The sequence below is a fragment of the Abramis brama genome (assembly GCF_963993115.1).
Source record: "Abramis brama genome assembly, chromosome: 24".
NCBI lineage: Eukaryota > Metazoa > Chordata > Actinopteri > Cypriniformes > Leuciscidae > Abramis > Abramis brama.
The window spans coordinates 12,123,095-12,145,839 of NC_139986.1; the positions used below are offsets into that span (position 1 = coordinate 12,123,095).

Below are 22,745 nucleotides of genomic sequence, written 5' to 3' on the forward strand. Positions count from 1 at the left end.
TGAGCTATTCCTGTGCCGTAACAGTTTTTAGATAACTCTTTAATATTGGCTAGATTTTAGGTCAATTTTAGATGGATCACAGTGAATAAAATCCTTCTGTCCTTCAGCAATCTGTGTGTAATTCTTACAAGATGAGCTGTGGCGCTGACAAAATTGACAAAATGTGAATTGCTTTTATTCTATTTAAATAATGTTGAATGAATTATTTTTTAAATCTGTTTGAGTGAATGATTCAATGACTCGCTCATAAAACCTTTCTTTTTTTTTTTTACAAATCTCTTGAAAAATGTATACAATCTTTATGTGAGGCATCAATTTACTTTGAAAAGGTGATTTTTAGTGTATTTTGATCGCTACCATAGACATCAGTGTTTATATCCGAACTATAAACTTTTATCCCGGTACTTCTGTGATGATTTATATTATTGTAACACAGAAATAATTATACTGTTTGTGACACTGTTTCATACCCATAAGCCTACATGACAACTGCTCTCTGGATCAGCGGCAGCGCGAACACAGATTTGAATGTTTGCTGTGATCGTACTTGACAAAGGTTAAATAGACAGCTGAATCTGCATTTAGGAATAAGATCACTTGGGTGTTTGAATTGAGATTGTTGAGGAAAAACTTGTGTTGGGCAAACCTGATAGTGGACTCTCTCTGTGCAATTCTAATGTCAAAATAGTGAATTCTCAGCTATGAAGTAGCATAAATTTTATTTGCATTTGCCAGTTTTTTGCTTCAGTTGATTTGATGACAAAACACAGTACTTATTACTTTGGAATTTCCATTCAAATTTACTTATGTATTTGAGCACTAATAATTACAATGAAACAAATTAAACTTGACATTTTGAAGTACAAATACTGAAATAGTGTTTTCTTATAAAACATAATCCAAAAATATTGTCAAATTTTTTAAAACATTACAATTGTTTAATGTTTCTGAAAGAAGTGTCTGATGCTCACCAAGGCTACATTTATTTAATAAAAAATACAGTAAAAACAGGAATACTGTGAAATGTTATTTTAATTTAAAATAATTGTTTCTATTTTAATATTTCTATTCAAAAATTGAATTTATTCCTGTGATGATAAAGCTGAATTTTCAGTGAGCTTAAGAGACTTCTTGCAAAAAACATAAATAAATGTAATGTTTCCAGACTTTTAACAGGTACTGTATACAACTTAAGAAAATATTTTTTACTGTGTAAATGTGACCAGATATATGATATAACATATAGTGATTTTATAAGCAAACATCACCACTAATTATATTATTTCATGGGATTTGCCAACTCTGTATTATGCTAATAAATTGCCTTCTGCTGCACTCACTCACTCAGTAACGTTTACACTGTGATTCTTATGTAAACTAAACTAGTCAATTTCCAGAGTGATTAGCTTCACATCGTCGAATAAAAGGCATAATGATTCCCGTCCTCTCCCAGAGCTCCAGCCCCTCACAGCAAGGGGTTCCAAGCTGTTGCCTTGGTGACGTTCCAAGCATGATGTTCCCTGTTTTTGAGTTCTGAATTCTCATTAGACCTTTAGGGTGTCAGAATCTCAGCAGCTGCCATAGTAACGCAGCATTCCCAGTCTCGATCAAGTGACGATGATTATAAAGTCATCCACAGGAATGAGCTTATGTAATAATGGAGATGATTCATTTAGTATGCTGGCATAAAACTGAGACTCAGGATGGGGGGAAAAAAACGTTTGATATGGTGTGTGTTTAGACTTGAACACCGTTTGTAATGCACTTTTGTAATGTGACATTTCAGGGTGAAAATGAATATTCAGAGAGAAGGAAATGTTGGGAGAGACTATAAACCCTGCTGTCTGTTTTTCATAAACATTAATGTGTGTGTGTGTGTGTGTGTGTGTGTGTATGGATGACATGAATCAAACATGTATTATTGATTAATGAATTGGTAAAAACAAAATGTATTTATAAATCAACATTAACAGTAAAAATTGTTGCTCATTGTTAGTTTGATTCCAATGCATAATAATAATTGTTGTTGTTGTTATTATACAGTAAGTATTTCAAGAGAATTGTGCACTAAGAAACTAGAGGTGTTTTGTGTTGTCTTTTAGAGAGCAAATAAAGCAAGACTGGTGTGCTTTGCAAAGCAAATTTTGTTATATTTTTGATCTATCTACCATTACAAAAGATTTTTCTCATTTTTCCTTTTAGAAGATAAATATCATGCTGCATGCATAGACCATAACACTTAGTATGTGTATTTGGCTTCATAATGTTTACATGTATGTAATGCTGTAGACATGCAAGAGAAAATGTGATCCATGCAAAGCTCACAAAGCATGATCTGCATTATGCCCCTGGCAGTCCATTGAATGATTTTCACTCTAATGTGAGATCTGGTTGTCCTGCAGAGTAGAGCATGCTCTCAAAGCATCGACACAATGGGCAGCTGATGGTCCAGTTGCACTCCAGCATTTCCCACTGCTCTGCTAATTGCAGTGACTGGATTTCGCTGCTGTTCTCCATCAACATTGTTAGGAATGAACAGATGTTGGATAATATTTGGATTGTGCTGGATGCCTGGTTTATCTGTTACAGTTTAGGCTAATGGAAATCAACAGGCTTGTTAACTCAATTGGGTGTAATTTTTGTATAGGCCAACTTATGTCACAGCATATATTATATACAGTGCTGGTCAGAATTATTTGCCCCCTTGGTAAATATGATCAAAGATGGCTGTAAAAAATAAATCTGCATTGTTAATCCTTTTGATATTTTATAAATAAATAAAAAAAGCAAAAATCTAACCTTTCATTTCTCAAATCTTCAAATCACATCTGACCATAGAACCTGTCCCGTTTGAAGTTCCAGTAGTGTCAGTTACTTTTCTATCGTTCTATGGCCAGATGAAACAAAAAAAGAGCTTTTTGGCAGCAAACACTTCACATGGGTTTGCTTCATACAGGGATAAAAAGTAGCCCATGTGTAAAATGAAATACTCTGCTGTATCTTTAATGATGTGGGCCTAATTTTCTGCCAGAGGTCCTGGACATCTTGTTCAGATACATGGCATCATGGATTCGATCAAATACCAACAGATAAAAAATCAAAACCTGACAACCTCTGCTAGAAATCTTATAACGGGCCATGTTTGGATCTTCCAACAGGACAGTGATCCAAAAACAAACATCAAAATCAAAACAAAAATGTGTCACTGAGCACAAAACCAAGCATCTGCAATGGCCATCCCAGTCCCTGACCTGAACCCTATAGAAAATGAGTGGGCTAAACTGAAGAGAAGAAGCGCCAACATGGATCTGGGAATCTGAAGGATCTGGAGAGATTCTGTATGGAGGAATGCTCTCTGATCTCTCGTCAGGTGTTCTCCAAACTCATCAGGCATTATAGGAGAAGACTCAGAGCTGTTATCTTGGAAAAAGGAGGTTGCAAAAAGTATTTAATAAAAGGGGGCAAATAATTATTCCCAACACATTTTGGAGAAAAACATTTATTTCATAATGTGATTTTCCCCCCACTTTCAGTTCTTTTACTTCAATGAAAGGTTAGATTTTTGCTTTTTTTTAAAAAAATATCAAAAGTATAATGCAGATTTATATTTTACAGCCATCTTTGATCATATTTACCAAGGGGGCAATTCTGACCAGCACTGTAGACCATTTTCTCAACTCTCAGTATGGAAGCAAGAAGGCAAGGTTAACGTTTAACATCATTAATGTGTTTTTTTTAGGCTAGACTGTGTCTCCTAAAGCACAGGCCCATTAAACCCATTAACCAACACACCCAATGTGCCAACTTAGTTTTTTTTGTTAAAAAGATCAAATCTATTATATAAGCCTTGGAGACTTTCCCATGTAGTGATCCATGCATGCAAATTATCTACATCTACATTCTCTTAGATTTTGTAAAGATCTAGTAGAGACCATATCTGGAGCTGTTAGTTAAAAAACTTCCTCTACCACTCAGCAGCCGCCTTTGCTCAGAAATCCATATTTGTCTACGCATGATAGGATCGTGTTATATCCTGTATGGTTTGTTAGCTAAATATAAAGCATCACAACAATGCCAGTGAATCCATCTTATCTGTCTTATCTGTCTTATCTGAACTGGGTTCCATTTTATTAAAGCAAGATGACCATGTCCTTGCAACCCTTTGTTTGACCACCAAACCAATGTGTAGTCGTGACATACAGCATGGTTGGTTAGGCATGCTCTTTTTCATGGTTTGATCTGCTCTGTTGAGTTACATTTTCTCAGTGCTGGATCTAAACTGAGCAATTTTCAGCATTTTTATCATGTTGGGGATTATTGTTAGACTGACTGAAGATTGTGAAACGAGCAAATGGACATTTTTGCAGTTTCAATGGCAAAGAAACTGCCAGTTTGAACCTACTGACCTCAGATGTGTTTTAGGAGGGATGAAATGATGACACCTCTCAAGGAAACATGACTCTTGTGCAAGCAGAGTTTTAACTGCCTTTATCTGACCTTCTGACAAATCTGTCAAGCTAAGAGTATTTTACAAAGAGTAACATTACACATGGTCAGGAATTCACAGTTGCTAGTTTGTCAAGCATTTTTAGAGAGTCCTGGATGTTTTTCTGGTGATGTTTGCTTTTCACACTGCTCAGAATAGGTTGAATGTTTTATTCAGATTTAAAGGGATAGTTCACCCAACAATGAAAATTCTGTCAATTACTCACTTTCATGTCGTTCCAATCCTGTATGAATTTCATCATGTTCATCTTCGAAACACAAATGAAAGTATTTTAAATGAAAGCTGAGAGATTTCTGTCCCTCCATTCAAAGTCCATACAACTAAAACTTTGAGGAAGAAGTTCATCAAGGCTCTGTAAACATAGCTCATATGAATGAAGCCGTTTAATTGTTCATGAACGTGTTCGTTTTTCACTTCCACTTTTGAATACGCGATTATGCATACTCTGTGTATAGGCCTAATTTGCAGGCATCAAGGAGCCGCAATCAATATATGCAGGGTATTGATTTGAAATCGCCTTTGAACGCGCACTTGCGTTGCGAAAAGTACGCTGTACTTTGTCACTGCTACGTTTACATGCAACCAAATAATCCGTTAGTAATCGGATTGACGGCTCAATCGGACTGAAAAGCCTTCATGTAAACACCTCAATCGATCCGAACAAAATTTCGATCGGATTGAAAGGGGTGCTCATCTGTTGCTCCCCAAATTCTCTGCCATTGTCTTGTCAGTCATCTGTCCAGAGTTGTCAGGTCTACACAATAAAACCTGCCCAATTGCTAATCAAAACTAGCCCAATCACGGCCAAAACTAGCCCAATGGCGTTCCAGGGAGTGGGGTCTCCTGGTAAAAATCTCGTTCCGAGACTTTACCTACAAAAACTACCTGCGGCAACAGTGTGAAAGTAACCCAATTTCACAGGAGAACCGTGGACTTGGCAACACTGCATCCCTCTTGTCATTTGATAAGTGAAATCTGACTCCTGCTGCACTGTGCTGCGACTCTGAATGTAATCGGTGTACTGTTGCACCGGTAACACAGACTAGAGCAGTAAGCCTGGAGAAGCCAAGATGAATAAAATACTTATTTGAAATGACATGGGTGAAATACATGATGACAAAATGTTTTGTGTAATCTAACTCTTTAAAAGCCCATGTGAATATATATGGGATGGTGTGTATTGTTTTGATTAATTTAGCATTGATTGAATTTAGTGTCCTAATGAACTAAAACTAATTTGACATTTTATATTACATTTACATTTTTAATTTCATAGTGAATAAAAGCTTGCAAAAGGATTGTAAGGAATTTCATGATGTTGGTTTAATTTTAAGTTACTAAATTATATTTATTTTTAATTCGTTCTTTTAGTGCTTCTGAGAAAGAATTCAAGAAATCTGCTTTAGAATGCAGACATTCAAGAACCACTAAAGAAACTGAATGGTATAATTTATATAAAAAATACAGGATATGAATATAAACCAGATTTATGCTGTTGTATTGTTATTCAGTTGTTAGGGCATTTTGGATGGTAGGGTGTTGCTAGGTCTAGGTGATTGCCAAGGTGTTCTGGATGATTATTGGGCTTTTGGTTAGTAGGCTGTCAATAATTGGTTGATGAGGTGTTCTGAATGGGTTTTTTGGTGGTTGCTAGGGTGTTCTGGATGGTTGTTAGGGGGTTGCTAAAGTGTTTTGGATGGTTGCTGCTAAGGTATTTCTAAGTAGCAGTTGGGTGTTCTCGAAAGTTGCTAGGTGGTTGCTAGTGTGTTCTGGATAGTAGCTCAGTAGTCTTTATGATATTCCGGTCTTGGCATGGCTCTGGTCCCTTCTTAAATTGTGTGTGTGTGTGTGTGTTTATTTTCTTATCAACCATGCAAAAATCATTAATTTGATTGTTTAGAAAAATAATAAAACACTCTTCTCAACAAACTTCATGATTTGAGCATACTTAGCACAAACGATGCAGGATGTGTTACACACTGATGTCTAGTAGGGTTAGGGTTTGTAAAATAACAGCACTATATGGTCTACACTGACACAAGGTAAGGGTGAAGCTAGCAAGCACAATGGAAAGCTGAACTCTGTCGTGAATGGGAGGAAGTGTTGCACAAGAGGAAGTGGCCAGAACACCTCCCAGCGCTTTACCACTAGGGCAGTTTTTCAGCCTACAGGCATTACATGAAGAGGGGACAAAGTCAGCTTGATTGTTAAGAACATAATTATTACAAATCTAGCACATCCCCTGCCCTCATCAAACCACACATCTTCAGGCTTGAGTCTTGTGGTATGATGAGGGCTTGATTCACTGCAGCCGTTAGACCAAAGCTGCGCACAGTAGTTGTTTTGATAACTTTGACAAGACAACACTGTGTTTGTTTCTGTGGTTATGGGCTAATTATTCATGCGTGGTATAACAAACTGATTGAAGGACGTCTGAAGCCAGTTTAAATTCAGGAACTTAATGTACACTGAGTGATTAGGTTGTGAGAATACATTAGCCTGGCTTTAGTATGTTAAGGATTATTCTAGGCTTTGAATTGTGAAATAATGGGGAGAAAGACTCATTTTTAGAGGAATTGAAAAGGAGAAATGCTGCTTAAAAGCACATTCAGTGATTGATATCACAGCTCTGTTGCTTTTTATTTTTCTTATGTTTAGTGGTGATAATGAAAAAATATTTTTCTCTTCTCTTTTTGCAGATTGTTAGTACTTCTGTAGGATTGCGACCTTGGCGAGTGCCTGGCTAGGCCTCCCTTCTGTCACCTCCTCTGCTTTTCTGCTGGTAAGCATCTCAACACACAATCACAGCTCTATTACAACTCCTGTACAGTTATTTTACTATTTGAACTGTAGCAACTGTTTTGTTCAAATTTGTGTATTAACTGTAATATTTTTTGTCTAGGATAATTAGCCTATTAAGAAGACACTAATGTATTCTAAATAGCAATGTTTTGTAACATTGTAAAAGTCTTTAGTGTCACTTTTGATCAATTTAATGCAAAGAAAATTTTGAACGGTAGTGTAAATAAATACACTTCCTTAAATACAATGAACTTTTTGATATCTAAATTTCAGAACCAACATGAAGAATTTGTTGAAACTAAACCACAAAAATCAGCTCATTCTGAAAATGCACTTACATTAACATGGTACGGTAAAATATGACCCCTTTAAAATCACTGCCATATTACAGTTACTGTGCTGTAATTGCTTTTCATATTACACATCTCCCTAGCTAGGCACAAAGCATCAAGTTTGTTGCACCAAATGTTGCTTGCACTAAGCAACAAAATCACAGCCAGTTAAAACATATTTGACATTTAAAATACAAACATGCAGAGCAGGAGTTTGAACCAATGAGATTTTACTGTGGATGGAGCTACTAAATGTAAAAATGTGACCGTCAAAATGACTTGATGCATAAAGTTGGTTAGGAAAAACACTTGACTGTTTTATCGCATTACATTTGTTTTGAACAGTGTTCATGTGCTGTATCTTGAACATGTAAAGGTGTTCGGTTTTCATTGTAAATTGTTTTTATTAAGTGTATTGCAAGACCTTAACATCTGAATGACACCACAGTTCAGTTGTCCAGAAACCACTTCCTCTCTCCTGCATTCCCCTGATATTTTAGCAGTGAGTCTCTTTTGTCAGTTCAGCATTCTGGGTGTCCTGGTGCTCTAGCTCTCATATGATTCTGCTCTGGGCTGCTGGATTGGGGTGTGGGACATTCTTGTTTCAGTGTTTTCTGGTATGTGGAGTTTTCCTGTTCTCACGGCTGTTGATGTGTTGCAGGTGCAAAGCAGTCTTTGAGTTTATCATCTGTCTTAGTATTTGTAATTGGTTTGAGCGCTGAGATAAGCTTTGGGTTCTTTTGTTTAAGCTTTGGACACAGACATCAAATATTTTTGTGTGTTTATTGTTTTATGATTTACTTGATTCAGTATTTTTGTTTTATACACTTATACTTGATCATCTGAGAAAGCAGTGCAGTTTTCCCAGCAGTTGATGGCATGTAGTTCTGTCACAATTGTTTTTCAAGCTTTAATAAAAGAGAGAGAACGTCTTGCTTTGCACTTTTTTCCAACAGAGATGTGAGCCCAGATTGTGTAACAAGGCCACTGCGGAAGTGAATGGCATTGTGGGACATAAAGAAGGCTTGAGTAATGCAGCTTCCTGTTCCTCTAGGATGGCGGCTTATGTAATCATAGTGTCAGAGTTTAGAGAAGGTGGCCCCATTTATATGCATGATGGAGGAGAGTCTAAAGCCAAGCGAATAGCTGTTTGTGGTTTCTCTGAGAGCATGGAGAGGGTACTGAATGCGTGCCAGTTTTCAGTCGGGTGGGTTGTTTAGATGTTTAGATGTAATACATTAGAAATGCATTGTCGTGTGATGAAAGAGGGGATTATTAGGGCTAGGTTCTGTCCCGATTATGAAATTTGGCTGACGATTAATTGTCAAAGAAATAATTGTGATTATGGTGATCAATTGTCTGGTTTAGGGCTTTATCTTACATTTTTCGGTGTGCTTCGTTCATTAAATAATTGTCACAAATTGTTGTGATTAATTGAATCCTTTGTACTTTGCAGTGTAAGATTAATATAGTTAACACCTTTAAATAAAAAAGTAATTTTCTGTAAATAACTGAAACAATCGCAACAAACTGGCCAATTACAATAAATGCAATCTTAAGGCCTCATTATACTTCTATATAGGCCGGAGCCTATACGCCGTAGGCAACGTGTTGGTTTTAATTTATACTTCTGCGTTGTTGTCCGCGTTGACGCGCACCTAGGGAGCATGTGAAACCCCGAGGGAGGGGTTCTGGCACATCAATCACAGCGCTTGCGTCCGCGTAGAATTGACGTGTTGTTAAATTTTTGGAGAGGTGCACGTCAGGGTACGCCGAAGGGTACGCGCGCTACACACAGCCTACGACGTAGCTACGGCGGCAGTTCGACGCAGAAGTATAAATAGGCCTTTAGTGCAATGCTTTAACTTTGTGCCAGATTTAAACGTACAGTATGGAATTTTTCGCACTAGGGGTCGCTAACCTATTTATAATAACAAAGGCGTAGATTGATGACGCAAAATTTGCTAAGAATTATGGATCTTGTCGTCAACGTCAAGCCGACCGATCTAATAATGTTTATGGATGACTGAATACATCAACGTTTTTATCATGACTGTGATATGAAGCAGTTCGGGATTGCTAAGAGACAGCTATCAGCTCCACACGCGGATATAAAAGGAATATGGACATTTCATTCTACCGAACTACACGCAGAATTACTGCTCACAGGTCAGTTTATTAGACAAATTAAACTTCTGAGGTAACGCAGCGCTGTTTCACTTGGTCTAACATTACACTATCACACTAAACTGCATTTGAATGTGTTTAAATGTATGTGTTAGTTTGTCTGTATGAGACTAGCAGTAAGCTAGATCAACATTAGAATAACATACAGATCATATTCTGACATTTTATCATTGTTGAACTATATAACATTGATTAGTTTTATGTAAATGTGCTCACCTGTTTAATAAAGTACATGTAGGAGCGGTCAAAGTCTCGGACGTGGAGCTCTCGTTTATATACTGTCTATGGGAGCTCTCGGCATCTCGAAAACACCGCGCTGATATTGATTCTCGTTTTAGTTCTCCTTTTTTATCCAAAGTCTGCTTGCCATGGTCCATAATGTTTGAACGAAACAACAACAGCGTGCAAATAGACATTGTGAACTACAAAGTTGTCCGCGTCAGTCGCTTTGGTTACTATCAGAGGGCTCTGGTTCATAGCTCTGGTTGCTATGGCAGTAGGAGCGGAAACCAGGGACAATGCGGATATGACGCCATTGACGGCGACAAAACGGAAATAAAGAAACGGGACGTTTCTCGAATTAAATTACAAATTTCTCCTGGTTTGAAAGTTGTTGGAAACAGTCAGGATAATGTAAGTACACAACTATAAAAAAATATATAACATAGATATAGTGATTTTTGCTATTTTTAAAGCAAAAAAGTTACATATTGTGCCTTTAAAGGGATAGTACACCCAAAAATAAAAATTCAGTAATAATTTACTCATGCTCAAGTTGTACGAAACCTGTATGAGTTTCTTTATTCTGTTGAAAACAAAAGCTATTTGGAAGAATATTGGCTACCAAACAGTTGCTGGTCCCCAGTGACTTCCATAGTACAAATGGAAGGAAGTCAATGATGACAGAATTTTTAGTTTTGGTTGAATTATCTCTTTAAAGTGTGCAGAAAGCTGGATAATGACCCATAAACAAATAACTAATGAATATCACCCATTATTCTTAACCATTCAGTCAGCTTTAACTTGCCAATGCTGGAAAAAATCTATCGATCTATCTGTCTGTTTGTCCGTCTGGTCACTCACGTGAGATCTCAGCAATAGCAAATGATCAACGATTCAGATGGGCCGATGGGCAAGTGTGGCGCACATTTTTTTTTATTCCTTGTTCGTGAATCTGTATCACCTGGATGTACATCACAATAGGGAAGAAAAAACTACCACAACTTTTATTTTAGATGACAACATGCCTCCGCCCTTATGACTTTTTTAGCTTGCGTCTTTTTCCTCCACCAAATTATTTTATATTTATTATTTCCTTCCCCTAACCACCCATGTTTGTTTTTGCCTTTGTTTCCATGGATACATTGACAAGCTGGTGCACACATAATTGCTGACTTTGAGGTAGAGAACACACCCTTTTCATCTTGACATCTATCTGTAAGCAGACACCTAGTTCATAAAATGCACTCACAAAATGTCATTTTAGCATTTGGATTATTCCAAATTTTGTGGCTGGGAGCCAATGAAAACGCCTTGTAGTTTTGCAAGGCGAGGATGGATTATATATGCCAAACAGTGGAGCCTGAGGTCATCTTTAACAGTGTCAGCCCCTCCCCCTGCATATCAGCCAATGCTGCCACTGTCTGGTAATCTTGAAAACTGCCTCTACAAGAGGATTCACCACTTTAATAGGATTTACACGATTGCTCTGAGCTGTTTGTTGTTGGAATAACTGTATGATTCATGCCTGATTATTTTCAGATGTCTGGCAGTATCAGTTAGACAGTTACAGTCTGTCCATCTGCATTTTGATTAGAAATGAGATTGGATTGCTGGTTATTTAGATAATAATCGAAACAGAAAAACAAGTCTCTTCCACATCATGTGTATACTAACTCTGGTTATAATTAAACTGGTGTCTTGAACTGCCTTCCTACAGTCCAGGGAATTTCAAAGGTCTGAAATGATAATTAAAATAAATAAAATCTTAAAAGATTGTTATTTTGAAAGAAATTAATACTTTTATTCAGCAAGGATGCATTATATTGAACAAAAGTGATGACATTTATAATGTTAAAAAAGATTTCTGTTGTTCTGAAAAATGTATCATGGTTTCCACAAAAATAATAAGCAGCCCAACTGTTTTCAACACTGTTAATAATCAGAAATGTTTCCTGAGCAAACAAAAAGCATATTATAATGATTTCTGAAGTATGTCACACTAAAGTAGAAAACAGTATTTTAAATTGTAGTAATATTTCACAATATTACTGTTTTTATACTGTATTTTTATGCTTGATGAGCCTAAGACTTATTTCAAAAACGTAAAAAAATCGTATTGACCACAAACATTTGAACAGTCGTGTAATTGATTCTGCTTCATTGTCAAATATCTCTTCAACTAAAAATCAACGCTATACTTGTATCTTATATCTCTATGAAATGATTAAAAAAATCACTTAGCTTGATTGACTGGAAGAGCCATGAATGACTAGAAATCATGAAAATTCATTGGTGTTGGAAAGTGTTGGAACCCTAAATGACAGAGTAGAATATGCAGATAGTAAAACTATCTAAACTATTTAGGGTTCCAACACTTTCCAACACCAATGAATTTTCATATTTTCAATGTGAATGCCCTGACACAAATCTAGGGTGTTCTGGGTGGTTTCCAGGTTCCATTTCTGTGGTTTAGAAGATGTTTTTAATGATTTTAAGTACCTTGCTATTTGTCTGGGTAAAAAAAAAAAACCCCAGCTCTCTGGACATGGTTCATGGTTTTGCCTCTTTTATTGTCCTACAGGGAAAGTCTACTATTGAATCTAGTGTGTAGTAAATAAACTCTGTTGTTTTCCATATTTATCTATGTCTGTTTGATTCAGTTGATTTTTGATTTTAAGCTTTCTGCCATGGTATTTCTAATTTAAATTTACGGTAATGCTTGGTGTAATGCGCATTTGGTGGTGTTGGAGTGTAATTGTTTATTTTGTACAGCAGGTGGCGCCATTTGCAAACTTATAAGTTATTGTCCTACACATGCGTGTTGTTTCTGGATTTTAGACACTTTCATCACTTTTTGAAAGTGGCAACTTGTGTATTATTTTGGTAACTATCTTCATTCCTAAAAATGATACTGTAGATTGACTTGAATTAGATGATTGAATCCGATTTGAACTTAATAAATGAATGGGTGGTATTTCTGAATGTCATTGTACTGGGCAGTGAAGAGGGGACATTAGTGACCAACCCTAGAAAGGCCCTAGAATGTCTTTACTATCACAACAATCCATCTTTCCCAAGATCTACAAGACATTAGTTCTCTGTCAGACAAGCTCCAAATGACTCCATACTGGGATAGGTAACTAAACTAATGATGAGAATAAATAAGTGAAATTGACAATAAAAGTAATTTTTTGGGGGGCAAAATTTCAAACGATGCCTATAGTTGACTACATTTTACCAAAGCTGTAGGACTTAAAGGGTTCGCTCACCCAAAAATAAAAATTCTGTCATTAATCACCCTCACCCCTTTAAACTTTCGTTCATCTTCGTAACACATCTTTTTGATGAAATCTGAGAGCTTTCTGTCCCTCCATTGGCGGCTAGGCAACAACCATTTTGAAGCTTCAAAAACTTCTAAAGAGATCGTAAAACTAATCCATATTAATCGAGCGGTTTAGTCCAAAGTTTTCTGAAGAGACACGATCACTTTATGTAATGAACAGATTGGATTTAGGCTTTTATTCACATTAACATTGAACATAAACATAAACAGAAGCTCAACCGTACTTGCTTGATGCGTAAGAACAAACCTCATTGGTTTTTACAGAAGTTCAAACGTGTTGTGTAACACACGAGAATGAACCTCATTGATTCTCGCATGTCATGTGAATATGCTTGAGCTTCCGTTTACCATAACTGATACGTGCGTTAATGAATGTTTATCCTTGAATACATAAATAAAATTTGTTCATCACAATAGTGTCTCTTCAGAAGATTTGGACTAAACCGCTCAATTCATATGAATTAGTTTTACTATCTCTTTTTGAAGCAACAAAGTAGTAGTTATGTGGGTGGTAATGGAGACACAGAAATCTCTCAGATTTCATTTATCTGATTTTTCATTTCAAATATCTTTATATGTGTTTTGAAGATGAACAAAGATCTTACGGGTTTGGAACGACATGAGGGTGAGTAAATGATGACAGAATTTTAGTTTTTGGGTGAGCTAACCTTTTAATTCTACAACAAAGTAGAAAGTAACTTAAGTAAATGAAGAGAAGTTTCCATTCAACAAAGCTAAATATACATTTTTCAGTTTGCATATGGATACACTCGTGTTTTTAAGTGCACTTTTGCTTTTCCATTGACCTTTGGCAATAATTGCCCTTTTAAGACATGATATGAGGTGAAGTGGTGCTGAGCGAGCAGACGCAGCCACTGAGATCTGAGACATCTTTTAGGTATGAGAAGGATGGCGGTGTGTTTTGTGAGTCAGTCAGTGCCTGCTCTCAGAGACATGTTGATGCAGCTGAAGGGAGAGGAAGGATTAGTTAAATATTCATTGGTTTAGCTCCCCTTTCATTTATCGTGTGTCATATACACACTGCACTTACCGCCCACCCATGCATACCACATACGTTTTACAGACGCTGTCATTCCCCTGCTGTGTTAATGTCAAGATCATTCTCCATTGACCATTTTTGCTAAAGTTTTATGAAGCCATCATTAAGTCTGTTATGAAAATAGTGCAGGCTTCTTATATTTTTTCTTAATACATGCTCTTGGTCTTGGTGCCCAATTCATCAGTCCAATCCCCAATGGTTGATATTAAAAAAAATACCCTGAATACCCTTTTCTTACCTTATTATGAAATTTACACCAGTCCTAGATTAAGAATTGTGGGTATTAGTATTTTCTTGATGCAATACACTTTTATTTTATTTTCCAGAGAATAGGGAGTGGTCGACTGCACACACCTTTCAGCAGAGGGTGCTCTGTGCCTAAAAATCCATCTCAAGCCTCTTAGCGTAAATCCAACTCATGCTGCACACAACCCCAAAAATCCCATCACAGTTTGACAGTGCCCCACCCTTCACACTCCGCACGAACAACTCTCCTGACCGCCACACACTTACTCTGAATTAAGCAAACCGAAAGAAACTGAAACAACCATTTGACATTTTTCTTTTTGTCAAATAATGTCTCTTTTTTTTCTTTTTTTTTTTGATAGCCAAGAGACATCAGTGCTTCAAAAAGGGGGTCAGACATTGTATTTCTTACACATGCAAACTTCCTAGCCAAGATCTCCATCTTGAGGCTGCGAAAGTGCCACAGCCAGTGTTAATCTGTATGCAGAGGCTAAACGTCCTGCGCTTGTCTTGCGCCAAATGACTTTCTCAGATCTTAAAGACCTTCACAGTAAAAGAAGGACACCAATACATGAATTCTCTCCAGTTCTGCTGTTTTCTGAAGTTACACTACCTGTGACATTTAGGAGGCAGGATGCATTAAGTTCTGTCTCTCAGTTTTCGTTTTTTTAGGTGTAACTCATTGTTCCTTTACAAAACATAAGGAACTTTGAAAGATTACATTAATCTCAAGAGCTTCAGAAATGGAAGTGATGCTTGTTTGTCGATTAAACAGACTTTGAACGTTTGGAATGGGGAGGCTTAAAATTCCTTCTCCCAACATTTCAGATGAGGTGCCCTGTTTTGGCTTATGATATTCGGTTGCCATGGTTTCTGGCTTTGATCGTGAAAGGTACATCGCCGCCTAAGAGGTCCTATTGTAGGAGAGATTAACCAAAAATCCTACTCTCAACCTCTTCGGTTATCACCATACACCACCACCTACTTGAGAATTATGCAAATTCTTTAAATGATAACAATTGTAAGTGAGCAGCAGTAACTTCACGCTGTTTGTGTGTCACTATTTGTCATGGTGCAGGTTACATCAAAGCTACAAATGTTACGGTTGTCATTTTGACAGTGTTGTTGCAGTAAAATTCAAACCAGAGGCACCAATAGCTTACATCCCCCAAGAGCGCCGCAACCTCATTGGCTTATCCAGCAGTTTGTTTTGATTTTGTGCTTAAAGAGGGCATTAAAGCGGCTGTTTACTCCAGTGTGGCCAGTGTGGGCGGAGCTACAAGTCAAAAACAAATGCACGCTTCCCCTCATCCATCATCCTTTTGATTCCTTCATTTTATTTAACTCATCAACTCAGCCGGGTGGGGTCAGGCAGGTCAGGCAGGTCATGCAAGATTTTTAGGCTGAATGAAGGGTATCTGCACCCCCATTTTCTGTTTGACTGGGTGGGTTTCAAGGGTTCGGGGTGAAATCAGAGCACAGCTTTTCGGCTAATACGATGTGGCGGCACGCCCCGGGAAATTTAGGTCAAGTTAAAACTGCAGACAAGGATGTAAGTGATGCTGCTGTAGAGTGACACTGCATGATGCATCACAGGCATGCACACATTACTCATACTTGAGCATACTTTAACAGATATCACAGACACACACTTGACGTGAGTCAATAAATGTGTATTTTAATCCTGAATTGCATACATCTCTGGCTAAGCCTCTATAAATTAGATTTTAGACAAGGCTGCTACGTTAAGTGTCGCTCTTCTGGCAATATTCTCCCATTAGGATCAATTCTGCACATACTTCACCACATACATAACTGGATTATTACATCCACTCACTCAAATAAGCAAGCACATGAAAACACACTAATTCACTCGCTCCCCTCCCCCTCGATGCCCCAGGCAGCCGGTTAGCCACTCCACGGCCGTGCCCACGTGACGGAGGGGGAGATTGTTTTTTTTTTTTTTTTCTATGCCGCCACAACTATAGCGTAGTATGGCGGAGCACGTGGATTCCCATGCTGCAGTGCTCCTGCAGAATTCCAGCATGCCATATGTTATCGGTTGCATTGCATACATGCATTTAGATTATTGTAAAATATTGGAGTGGGTATAAATGCAGCTCATTCTATTTTACATTTTTACCAGGATAACTGATGATGTATTTCTGCATCTCTGACTGGAATGTCAGTTATTGGTTGAATTCCGTGATTAATCAGCATGTCGCTGTTGCGCTAGTTGTGCATTTTTGGCGCATTACCTCATCGCTATTCATATATTCATACGCAAGCTCTTAAGTCGGGACTACTGTTCCAGTGCCCTCATCCTCCCCTCCACCTCGCCATTCGCTTTCTGATTGGCTGTCGGCGTGTTTTTGGTAGCACCAGCTTTTTTTCAGCTCCATGGATACAGTGGAGTGCAGGAGAAGGAGAACTTTGCGTGCAGCCAATCAAAATGCAGTAGTGAATGGTAAGTGCCCAGCAGGCTTAAATGAACCCCCCTTTTCCCCCCTCCTTCTTCAGATCCCATCGTAGCTCCTCTCCTCCAGCACGCAATCTCCCAGTAGGAGGCTTCCAAAAGAAAACAACCAGGTCAGAGCCTCTCTCTGTCGGAAAGCGCTCGTATGGGGAGCTCGCCTTCACCCTTTGGGACCACTGTGAATGAAGCTGAGAGGCAAATGCACTGAGCCTCATATAATCTTCACTCTTGCCTCAGTGTGGCCCACATACCCTGTTGTTGTCATGAGGAGTAATTATGACCTTTAAGCCAATGATATCATTACCACAAATGAAAACTTTTGACTTTATGTATTTTGTCTATGAAATATTAAGAGGTAAAATAAAATATTTTACGTTTTTTGTTTGCTTTTTTGTTTTAATACGAACTATGATTGTCAGTGAAAATTTGGTGCAATATTGGATTTTTGAGATGGGCGTCCTTGGAATGACCCCCTAATGGTTAGAGGGAGCGCTGGCTGGGATTTGGGGTTGGCGCACTTGGCAGCGGTACATCTTTGGCATGGCTTGGATTCAATCACATTTATTTTTAGTAACTTTCCATCAGTATGAACACAGTAAAGCGGGCACAAAAGCATTATATATAGTTTAAATTATATTATATTATGTTACGACATATATTATATTATATTATATTATATTATATTATATTATATTATATTATATTATATTATATTATATTATATTATATTTAGTGCTGGCCAACGATTAATGGCATCCAAAATAAAAGTTTGTGTTTACATAATATATCTGTTTGTATATATAAATACACATGCATGTAGGCCTATATATTTAAGAATTTGTATTTATTTATATATAAATAAATAAATATAAATATAAATATGTGTATAAATATAATACTTCTTAAATATTTACATGCATATGTGTGTGTTTTATATACACATTAATAATTATACACAGTACACACACATATATTATTTTGGATGCAATTAATCGTTGTCCAGCACTAATTATATTATGTTATGTTATATTAATAAGGTGATTTTGGATTTCATTGTTCTTCAGATTTCTCTAGTTTTGGGTTTTTCCGTTGTTTTTGGTTGTCCATAAAATGAACGCTCTTTGTAACATACTTTTGCACACCTAAAAACTTAACCTTTGCAAGCAAGCCAAGGGAAGATACTATTATTTTGCACTGCTTCAGCGGTTGTTTCGTGAGATTGACTCACACCTCTGATCTTGAACTCTAATCCTAAACTTTGCTAAGCCTTGACCTCCACATGATCCTCTGTGTAGCTTTAACCTGTCACTGTCCCTCACCATGTGTCCATGTGTCTCTTTGTAAAGTGTGAATGTCTGAATCAGTTTGAGTATGCTGGCTCAGGTGAGTTTTTCTTCTGTCAGTATGGGTTAGAGTGCTTTTGATCATTGGTTTACTGTCAGTATCTTCCAGTCCCTGTAACTGTTTGAGACCCTCACACACAGATGATCCCAGCTCAGCTTCACCTGACTTCAACCCCTGCGTCACTTCTCGTCAAATCTCATGCCCACTGTATCTTTGCCTGTTTACCTGTCTACCTCTTCATGTCTCAACTTACCACCTGTCAGCAGCCTGTCTCCTGTCACTCTACATATCTCTCTGCCGTGTTCCCAGCCCAGACATGCACGAGACTAGTTGACTGAAATTTCAAGCAATTCCAGCAGTGTCATGTGGTGTGTTATATCTACAATTAATTTCAATGAAATTAAATTACATTTTTTAATTAATTATTAGAAGGGATATCCATTGATTAAATTAACAGATTGATTAAATTAATATTTTAATATTGCATGATGTCAATTAATTAAGCCAATAAATATATAATGTTATTTATTTAATATAAATAATATTATATTATATTTTATTATTATTATTATTATTATTTTATTTTTTTTATTATTATTTTTTTTATTATTATTATTATTATATAGAAATTATTGCAGCAGACAAAATCATTGATGACATAAAACTTTAGAAGTATATAAGATGATTTACTTTTTAAATGTTATTGTTTTTATATACTGTATATAATTGTTGGTTCTTTATTTTAATTATTAGTCACACTAAATTGAAATGTTAAATTGACATATTTACTTTTAAGTAAGGCTGTCAATTTAGTTCATTATAATTTATAATTTCAGCCTTACTTGATAATTCTACATTAACTGAGAGAATACATGGAATATCTGTTCTTTAAATTAATGATTAAAAATAGATAGTGAAAATTTAAAAATAAATGGTGATGAATTAAAGGACGAAGTTTTACACCTTCCCTTATACTCAACTCTTGTATGTTAAGAAAATATACGGTATATGACTCTCCACATACTAACCAGTTACATAAACCAACTGCCAATATAATTCACTCATTCACTCCAAGACATTCAGTGATCTGCTATTTATACTTCGCCCCTATGACAAACGTTAATTGTAATGACAAGCGTGTAGGAGTCACTGTTTTTCCCATGCTGTCCAGATTTGCATCTCTTTTAGAAGTGTCCTGTCTCACCATCAGCTAGATTATATAACACTCATATACACACATAAACACTCATGTCTGTGACCTACATCTAGCTGTCTACATGCTTATGTGTGTGTGTTTTTATACTCCTCTCCCTTCCCGCCAGAGGCGCAGGAATCATGGGTAATGCGCTGCTGTTGTCATGGCCTAGATTGACCCTTTCCCTCTCGTTTGCTTGCTTCTCCTCTTTCATCTTTTGTACTAGGTGAAAGAAAACACAACCCAGTCTTTTTTGTTGTTCAGCCTATATGTATGATGCAGCTACCTTTACAACAAGCTTTCAAAACAATACGGATTAGGTAGTCATGACATTGTGTACATCTGTGTCAATACTTTGTGTGTGTGTGTGTGTGTGTGTGTGTGTACTTGTACAACTATCTTTGTATTGTAAGGATATTATATTATATTATATTATATTATATTATATTATATTATATTATATTATATTATATTATATTATATTATATTATATTATATTATATTATATTATAAGGTGCAAAAGAGAACTCAGTTCGGTACTCTCATGATATGCGAGAAGTTTTCTTTGTGCATGCATTCAAAGCACACACCCAGATAGCCCTGACATTAGCCTGTATATCAATGGCTCAAGAGTCAAGCCTCCGTTACTAGCTCAAAAATGATGTTTTGGAATTTTCAATGGAGCCTTGGGATGAGATGTATAAGAAATTAATCCCACAAAAAATGTGTCTGCTTTGCATCGTGGCCACATTACCACCCCGGGGTGTGCATTATTTTTCTAATAATTCAACGGCCCATCATTAATTATTACTTGTTTTAATAGGTCATCTGCAGCTGAAATGCGCATTTGGTAAATGTATAAACAAACAAACAAAAAATGACATTACAGGATTCAAACCAGATACTCCTGCCACTTAAAGCAAGAGGCTTACCTACAGGTCCACTGGAGTTCTTGGTAAAAACAACTTTTATACTGAGAAATATCATTGTAAGCCGATGGGAAAATGCCTCCACCACAATTCTCAGTGTTTTATCTGGTTATATGTCAGGTGACTGTTTTAGAGGACACTGGTATATACTTGGAAGGAAGGATTTTTTCCTTCTGTGTGATTTCTCAGAATCGTCCTTGTACAGTTTACTTTCTAACAGGCTAAAACACAGTGCTTTTATAACTGTGTTGGAGCGATTTTGTAAAGATCTGTAACATTAGAAGTCCACTTTCAATTTTAGCCAAGGTTTTCCAAAATAGTCATAATAACATGTTTTTTTATCTTGCTTCTTTCTGACTCTTAGACTTTAAAAGTGTCACTAGCATCACCAAGCTAAATTGAAAATCTATTCCATTGTTCCAAACAGTTCCCCCTGAAACTTTGAGACAAAAAAAGTTTGGGTTGGGCCACTCAGCTCTTGAAATTGTCATCATAAAGCCCAAAGTATGTTGCTTTAACGCAAACACTTTACATACGTACAGCTGAATGCATACTCTTTTAAAGTATACTCCATTTCAGGGGTTTTCCTGGGTCAAAAATGGTCTTCCGTGGTGGCGGACGAACATGGTCATACAATACAAAGTACCAAACACAGAACTGCGAGCCCAGTACTGACAATAAATCTAAAACAAATGCAAAGAAACAGTTTGTATTAACAACTCATCTCATTCTGTTTAACTAATGTGTTTAAAACTTACAAATCTGTACATTTAAATGTAAAAAAAATATCACTGAGTGACTGATTTGTAAAACAAACAAGTGAAATGAAAAACAAAGTAAAACATTATACAGTACATAGAAAAAGTGGCAGCTCTATTGTTTTGCATTTACACTGACATTTGCATTGACACTGCATTTGCATTGACATCGTGTTTATACTTTTTTTATAATGAAAGGATTCGTGAGCGTGCAGAACTCACGCTGGCCAAAACCTCCGCCATTTTAAATGGATTCTGACTAACTTAAACATCTGATTGGCAATTGCACGCTCAACAGATATGTCTGTGATTGGCTACAAAGCTCAACGCTGCAAAAACACGTTGTAAATAGAAACCTTTGACGCTCTTCACAGAGCACTTACACAAACAGTCACTGGAGAATTTTAAAGAAGCTGACTATAAATGGGTACCGGTACTGAAGAACAGCAGGTTTGGCAGGACAAAGATTAATTTTGGCAGCCGCCAAAATATTTACAAAATAGGAAAAACCCTGCATTTAATGTACATTTTTATAGCGTGCATGAACACTGGTGCTTTACAAGAAACGCACTAGAAAATGTCATTCTTGTCCAATGTCTGCACTATTTCTCTCCAGAAGTTCTGACTGTGTGCATCAACACGGGTGTCTATTGTTGTTGCATCTCCAGAAGTTTGAAGATGTTGTTGTTCCGTCTTCTTTTTTGTTTGTAAAACAACGGGCCAAAACAGTGTTATCTCGTTGTGGACAAACAAGGCAAACACTGGCTTGCACACATAAACTGATGATAAAATTTACTTTATGCGCATTGAATGCATACTGTACTCTACCTGACCTATAAAAAGTGAAGTATATTGGGCTTCAATATGTGTTTGTGCTTTAAACTGGGATCGAAGATAGTACTAATTATACTTTTTATTAGTTCATAAAGTCAGAAACTCAGTAAATAAAGTCCTGTCTTCTATTAAAATTACCCTTTTTTTTTAATGGTCTTCAGTGGTGGCGGACGAACACGGTCATACAATACAAAGTACCCAACACAGAACTGTGAGCCCAGTACTGACAATAAATCTAAATGGAATTGAATGGAAATTAAATGGAATGTGACTTTTCCCTCCTCGATTTAGCTGTGTGGAAGGATTGTTTGGCCTTGCTTCTGTACTGCACCCCTGTCTACTGTCAGTGTCTACTGTTATTCACGTTTTGCAAAAGCAAAATGGTAAACCCAATGGCCTCAGTTATCCCAAGAGAATGAATGGTTTTTAGAGGGCTGTTTTTACATCTAAAAACACTAGTCTACTTCCTAAATCTTGACTTTGAACGCCTGGGGCCCCTCAATAGGGAAC

At 36.8% G+C, this 22,745-nt stretch overlaps 1 protein-coding gene across 3 annotated transcripts in view; it reads left to right on the plus strand.

Moving 5' to 3' along the window:
- The window catches only part of fam49bb (family with sequence similarity 49 member Bb), a 53,406-nt gene that overhangs the window by 12,991 nt on the left and 17,670 nt on the right, over positions 1-22,745 (plus strand). For 2 of the 3 annotated variants that reach the window (XM_084102758.1, XM_084102759.1), the window contains exon 2: positions 7,207-7,289. The gene's annotated coding sequence lies outside the window, so the exon portion shown is untranslated. Of the gene's footprint in view, positions 1-7,206; positions 7,290-8,178; positions 8,259-22,745 lie in introns of those variants that run through there. The other variant, XM_084102760.1, reaches the window with a different exon arrangement.